Source organism: Aphis gossypii, chromosome 1 (assembly GCF_020184175.1).
Source record: "Aphis gossypii isolate Hap1 chromosome 1, ASM2018417v2, whole genome shotgun sequence".
In the NCBI taxonomy this organism is placed as follows: domain Eukaryota; kingdom Metazoa; phylum Arthropoda; class Insecta; order Hemiptera; family Aphididae; genus Aphis; species Aphis gossypii.
In genome coordinates, this window is record NC_065530.1 from 68269848 (window position 1) to 68277897 (window position 8050).

Below are 8050 nucleotides of genomic sequence, written 5' to 3' on the forward strand. Positions count from 1 at the left end.
GCCAATACGGTTGGCCGCCAGAGGCTTCGGAATAAAATATTATATTAAACACGATATTATACGTAGGTACGCGTACATATTATGCGTATACGCGATCCCGGTCGTTTAGCATTTCGTTAAAATTAATAATGGAACGCGCAGCAGCCGCGCCTTTTCGACCGTATAATATAATATATATATAATATACATAATACGATATATAGGTATATAGGTATATATACGACCTGTGCGCATATGCATATAATATATACCTAAGTATAAATATATTTCAATATAGTCGCGCACATCTGGTCGCGTATACACACCGCCGCTCGGATGAACGACGATTTATTATAATATATTGGGCATTATTATGCGGTATACATTTTATTTCGAATATAAAGTTCGGTCGGAGACTCTGCAGGTTTTCGATCTGAATATCCGACGGTGTTCGGGTCTTGTGAACCACGAACGATAGCACAATGGACAATTACGTTCATCTAGATAATAATAACAATATTATTATGAGTTATGTACGGGATGTGTATTATGAAAGTATTAAATGCACGTTACCGCCAGTCAAGACAATGGTCAACGGGACAATCCTACACGTCATACGCACGCACGCCCATTAAGCGCGCATGTAGGCCAAACATTTTTCGGTCGACACAATATTATAGAAATAATATAATATTTTAATAGTATATTGTCCTTGCTATTTGAACGACGAAAGCTGACATAACGGATCGCGGTATGCTTCGATGTCCGTTAAAAACCAATAACCGATTTGATTTGATAAAATATCTACCTATAACGCATAAAGTTTATTGGGTTAGTGTGAATCGATGTTAATGACTTGATTATTGCAGTGATGTAACGTCTTGTCGAAGAGCGTTTTATCTCTTAAAAAAAAAAAAATCGTTCGAATTTTATAGTAATAAGTACTCGCCGGTATTGAAAGTCGGCTGTAAACGATTGTTGTGCATAAGACTATTAAAAGCATACGGCGTGTAAACGAATTTTATGGACGTTTCGACAGTCTTCCTACGTCATATGCGCATCGGAATATTGCAGTGGAACGGGCGTAGGGTCGGGACGGTTTAAAGACACAGCTATAGGGTAATATAATAAAATATTGACCGCGTAAACTGCACTAAGTACACTATAATACACATAGGAATTTCATGTTGACAGATTTGTAGTGTACACTGATGTTCTCGTAACGAATATTATTTATTTTAAAAACTAAACAATTATTGAATCATCGAAAACTGTAAATACAGAAGAAGAAAAATGTACCTTTTAACTAGAAAATCGATCGATCATGTGTCTATGTATATATGAAATAAATATTTACGTAATTATTATTGTAATGAGATGAATCTATGTGTATTTTAATATTATATATGTGTTTGCTATCATCAGACGAACAGCAGGTAGAGACGAAGAGAAACGTCTGGAAATCATAGTTTTGCCGTTTACAGTACATTAAAATCATACGTATATGATATATATATACGCACACACGTCTTACATATTAGGACCACTGTATCTCAAAATCTATTATAATATAAAGTTATGACGGCTTATACCAATATGAACCGGTTTCGAGAAAATAAAAAAATTCGGCGTTTCGCTGTTAGTTCATTCATAATTTTGAACACACGTTCGACCGGCGATTGGACTATTATTTACTACAACGCAGATTATCCGAATGAACTTAATGATATACACAACAACGACGGCGGTCGTTTTCGATATCACCTACATAACACAATATATTATTATAATATAGGTAGGCACTATTAGCACACGTATCGGAAATCGCCCACGTGACACTCCGGGCCAACGATCTCGGCTGGTACACAGGTGCACTCCGTCTGCTCGAGACTCGTCCACGAAGAGGCGCCCTCTTATCCTGTCTATCTCCTCTAACTGGCAGAATAATTAACAAATAGAATATATTATTATTTCTTTTTTAACTATCTATTTTTCGTATTTATAATATAATGAGTTTGACACTGTTACTGATGTTAAATCTAATTGTTTTCAATTTTAATAGTTATTTAACTTTCAACCAATATACAAGTAAGGGTAAATATTTTTAACCAAAAGAAATACTTATTGCTAACTAAAAATAGTCATGTTTAAAATGCGTTTGTTTGATATTATGACTTTAACGATAACCAAAAGGAAACTCTAAAAAACAGTCTCGAAAGTAATAGACAAAAAATGAGTTGATATTTTTTTGAAAAAAAAAAACAAAGGTTTTCTACATTAATATTTTATATCAATCATATTACGATAGGTAATAATATTATTTAATATTTGTATCGAAATAAATTTAATATAATAAAGTATAATATTGTTTTGTCAATTGTACTAATTATCCATTTCAACATGCTATATGTATGTAAAGAAAATCATTTATTTAATCACTAATTATTAAAAAATATTCATTTCGAATTAAATCTTTACTAACAAGTAAAAAATAAAAAGATTAAGTAAAATCAGTTTTTCATATTATTATTGAAAAATATTTTAATGTACCGAAATGAGTCCCGCTGCAGTTGTCTATAGAAATTGTAGACACCTTAATCAATAACTTGATTGAAAATACTTCCTTCTTTTCTTCAGTTTTATAATTTTCTTTATTGAGTATTACTCGAAAAATTGTTGTAATCTTCATCAATATAGATTCGTGATTGGCTTTGTAATTATATTCTTTTAATTTTAAATATGTATATGGTTTTAGATATTTTTAATGAAACGTCTAAACAAATTATTTTTTCAATTCATCACAACAATATAATATATGTATATATATATAAGTTACCAGCTCAACAGTTGATGGATCTATGCGTTGGCACTGATAAATTTTAAATAATTCCTTATTAGTTGGTATAGTGGTATACATTCAACAAATATATTTTATAAACGATAATAACACTTTTTACACTCCAAGATAACTCTTATCTAATCACTTATCTTCTTCAATAAAAAAAACAAAATCACTTAATAGTCTTAATATAATAAACGTTGAGTAGAAGTGGATACCTATAATATTACTATTTATTTTGATAAATGATACTAATTTACTATTTAATAATCTTTATAGATTGTTTAATAGAGTGGCGGCGCGTATGGTTCACAGTAGGAGAGCACAAACATTTTACCTCATCATCATAACTATAATGATAAAATAATTTTTGTTATGTGATGTGCATTATTAAGGACGACGACGAAAATAAGAACGAAAAAAAATAGATCTCTGACACAATTTGTTTGTGTCCCACATCACCGCATAATTCGTGCTGACAAGTACAAACAATTATATACAATACACACGCAGTTGAGATAGCCTGCCAGGCTATGCTAGCAGCTGAATCTCTATCGCTGAAAATATAAATACAATTATATTTACAAAAAAAAAAAAGTGGGCAGGTGAGTACCGCTCTGCTGTACATTAGGTGCCGTATGGATCATTATTATATATTATAGGAGTGTTAAATTTGAATCCAATGATATTTATCATTGTATACGAAAAACGATTCTGAACGAAGATGATTTGTCAGCCTAGGATATAATTTCTAGTGGTTGGTAAAAAAGGTGGTTTAAAAAAACCAGCTTATATTAAAAAATATTTTGAAAATTAAATCACGTAAAGAAAACGCGAATCTTAATAACTGGTAAAATTTTCAAGTATCTACGACTTATACTTTTTGAATAATAACAAATATTTAAAATCGTTTGAGGATAAATCGTTATCGTTACGCTATTTCGTTAAAATTTAAAATTCAAACGCACTTAAAATTTTTCCTATAATGATGCTTCGAGTTTTCTCTATAGATACTTGAAGGTAAACTTATGGAAAACTTAGTGTTGTATTTTTAATCCTTAGTTATAAACACAAAAAATTTTATGATTTTTCAACTTCAAATATTTCGCAAATATTCATAATTTTGACGAATTTTCGTCAAAATTTGAACTTCAAATGCTAATAAAAAAAAATTGTGCCTATGTATTCTTATAATTTTTTAATCACTATAAGAATAATATATGAGGAACTTTGTATTAAATTTTCAAGTATTTTGATAGGGCCAAAAAAATTTTATCGACACTTCAAAAATATTTTTTCAGAAAAATTGAAAATTTCAGTTGTCTATAAATAGCTCAAAAAAAGTCAAAATATTTTGAAAATTAAATCACGTAAAGAAAACGCGAATCTTAATAACTGGTAAAATTTTCAAGTACCTACGACTTATACTTTTTGAATAATAACAAATATCAAAAATCGTTTGAGGCTAAACTGTTATTTAACGCGGTTTTTGTAAAAATTTAAATTTCAAACACTCATAAAAATTTTTTGTCTGAATCCGGTAGAGTTTTTTTTACAGATATTTGAAGAAAAATGTATGGAGAACCTTGTACCAAATTTTCAAAACTTAATTATAAAAGAAAAAAATTTTATGATTTTTCAACTTCAAAATTACTTGCAAATTTTCGCGTTTTCGACAGATTTCGTAAAAATTTGAACTAAAAACGCTTATAAAAAAAAATTGTGACTAACGATTTTTAATTTTTTTTAGCTACATTAAAAACAACTCATAAGGAACCTTGTATTAAATTTTCAAAACTTTTTGGTCATCCAAAAATTTTTTATCGACACTTTAAAAAAAATTTCTCAAAAAAATCGAAAATTTCAGTGGTCTATAAATAACTCAAAAAAAGTCAAAATTTTTTGAAAATTTAACTATATACGGATACCACTGACATTAACATTTGGTGAAAATTTCAAGTATTTTCAGTGATTAGTTTTTGAATTACAACCATAAAAAAAAATCGATTTGGTCGAAAACTGGTTTTGCGTAAAAATTCCCGTTTTTCCGTCATTTTTTTTTTGTTTTTCTCGATTTTTTTGAAAACTGTTGGAAAATGTTAACTTTTTACCTCTATAATGCACCAAGGATATTCACTTTTACATCGGAAACCACCCCCATTGTTTGAAATTGGAGCATTATTTCGACTAGTTATGCTGTACACAGACACAAAAAAAAAAAAAACAAAAAAAAAAAAAAAAAAAACATACATCATTGTAAAATCAATACATTCATCACTTCGTTCAGAATCTAAAACTATGGACATTAATTATAATCTTGTTAATATAAAGCCAACAAGATTTTTGTATTAATTTGATAATATTATGGTTGCATTTTTTTAAATGTTGAATTAATCAATGAACACTGTTGATTTGACTATTTTCTTGGTAATATACCTAGGTATATAGAGATCAACAAAATTAGTACGTTAAAATAAGTTTATGTAAAGGCGATATGACACCTAAACAAAAGATATAATCCTGCTTAATATTGCTCTCCTGTAAAGCTCATTACTGGTCCTTTGTCACGAATCATCCCTGGTAGAACCAATGAATTACCTACAGGGTGTCTTTTCCAAGATAATATACTGAAGTATACGGTATACATAATATTATAACATTAGCCTTCATTCACCCGTTATACTCGTACGACGACAAAATACACGAATATAGAAGCTACTAGAGCATTCATCCATATGCATATATCTGTAATCCATATGGATTGTAAACCTCCTCACTGTTGCACATACGCGTAAGCTTGGTATTAAATAATATGTTTGTGTATAAAGTTGATTATTATTTTTGTGGTCGTACTTTTCTTAAAAAATTATTTACCCTTCAAAACGATGACTTTTCAAATGCTTGTATAGTTTTAACCAATATATTATATTCTGAGTAATAAAAACCTTTGACGTCATGCCCGTTAATTATAGTTTTTCTGCGATGATAAGGGTCTTGTAATGTTCTTGTTTGTAATTTTTTTTTTCTGTTCTATTACATCAGTCTCAGACAGGAACTACTACACCAATATAAAAATTATGTTTCACCTGAGAAATCGTTGTCGTCGCGATATTTTATTGATAGCCAAGTCATGTATGTTATTATAATGTACCAACGGAACGAACCGATGATGTTGATGATGATAATATTATAATATTATAGCCAATTATATATTATTTAGTCACCCGCACCGCGCGTTGCGTCATATCCTGCCAGCTGTTTGCACGCGGCGTATGTCCACATCGCGGATCCGGTGGCCGTAAATAATGCATATAATAATAATAATAATGTCGTCGTCGTAGTATCTATATTGCACCAGTCGGCATTTAATAGTCGCGCAAACGAAAATGTAATATTCGTGAAATGGGTTAATCCGTAGGAGTGTATCGCCACGTGTCCTACTATAACGCGTACAATATAATATTGTTTTTGACACGACATAATACCTATACCTATACAGTGTCGTGTTTAAGTATAATATATAAGTATATATTATTATGTGATACTACACCGCAGGATGTGTGGGCCGAGATAGGTCTCCGAGGACGCTCGTAGCCTCGGGGACACCGCTCGCGAGCGCGCGCGCGGGACACTCCCAGGCTGATTTTGCTCAATGGTTTCCTTCCTTCCGGCCACAAAGACGACTACGACGACGACGACGACGACAACGACTGCGATGACGCCGCTGCTGCTCCGAGCGTGTGTATAATATATATATATATATAGTGTACGATATAATATGCGACGTACCTATATAATATTATTATTATATCGCGAGCCGTTTACGAAGCAAAGCGTGTAAGTCATATATATACATACATATTGTAGAAAACAAAGATAAGTCCGCACTATGACTACGGAACCTGCGTAGGAGTGAAAGCCGGTGTTTTTTTTTCTCAAGACAATTTCTCAGTCGTTGGAGGGGTGTGAGGGGGGGATAGGCGAGGATTTTCGTAGTCGCGGTCGTCGTATACACGCGCGCTCGCGGTCGTTTTAATAATATGATGTGTTTTTTTCCCATTTCTTTTTATGAATGAACCGGCCGGTCGCCTGGCGCCATTGATGTATTTATTATGCACGCTGGTTCGGTGTGTGTGTGTGTGTGTGTCAACCCGGGCCATATGGTCGCGCCACGAAAACTGGTTGTTGTTGTTTCGTCGTTGTCGTAATAATAATAATAATAATATATATATTATGATATTATATTATATTATTATTACAATATTTTCGACTCTCACCAGCCTCTCTCGCACGCGGCGGAAGATCATCGATTTATCTACCAGGAGACTTCCTCTGCCTCGACGATTCGGTGTATTATACATATTATTTTAGCCGCTTATCTCGGCGTCCGTATCTGACGTGCAAGTGGTCCGGCTAGGGTATTAGAGGTGTATAATATCATATTATAATATGGTACACAGTCGTAGGAAATTAACACCGCCGGTTCACATTTTTGACCGTTGGGTTATTTTCCCTCTCGAGCACACACACTATATAACTACGTTCGTAACCTATCCTGCCGTCCTATATATTGGAGGCCGAATGTATTATTATGAGCGGTAATGCACATTACATAGCGTATTATTATAACATTATTGTCGAAATAGCTGACGATGTTTATACCATGGCAATGCTTTCGTGTATATACGTACTAAAGGAATCGACGGTCGTATACATACATTTACGAGCATGTTTCTCACTTTATAAAACATCGAAAACTCGAGTGTTGTGAAACGTTTCTCCCAACAAAAAGTCACCAGAATTCATCGATAGTATTCATATAAGAAACTTACGTTTGTATTTCGTATATTAATAAGTTTTAGAATTTATTTTTATGAAAAGAGTCTTTATGTAAGACGAGGTAGCGATTCCCTAGTCTCGGACTCATATCACGAACCGAGTTGGTATTGCCACTCAGATTTTCATAGTAGGTTGCAAGTGCATAAACGTGAGCGTTTCAGCATTTTTTTTGTTAATATTACAAAAAAAATCTACTAAAAAAAATTGAATAACAAAAAAAAAATCGAGAAAAAAATGTTTATGAATATTATATTGATACTCGGTATGCTCAAATATGTTAGATTTCTATTTTTGTTTGTGTTTTTAATTATTTTATACTAGAATTTAGTGTTAAGGTTGCAATAAATTATTATGATTATTTTAAGGGTATAATGAAAAAATCATATTAAAATA

At 31.8% G+C, this 8050-nt stretch overlaps 1 long non-coding RNA gene across 1 annotated transcript; it reads right to left on the reverse strand.

The window, feature by feature from the left end:
* Positions 1-348: 348 nt before the first annotated feature.
* Positions 349-5912, reverse strand: LOC126548881 (uncharacterized). Its single transcript, XR_007603022.1, has 3 exons — positions 5764-5912; positions 553-787; positions 349-479 (listed from the first exon to the last, which is right to left on the reverse strand). It is a non-coding gene; the product is annotated as an uncharacterized LOC126548881 (long non-coding RNA).
* Between the last annotated feature and the right edge of the window lie 2138 nt (positions 5913-8050).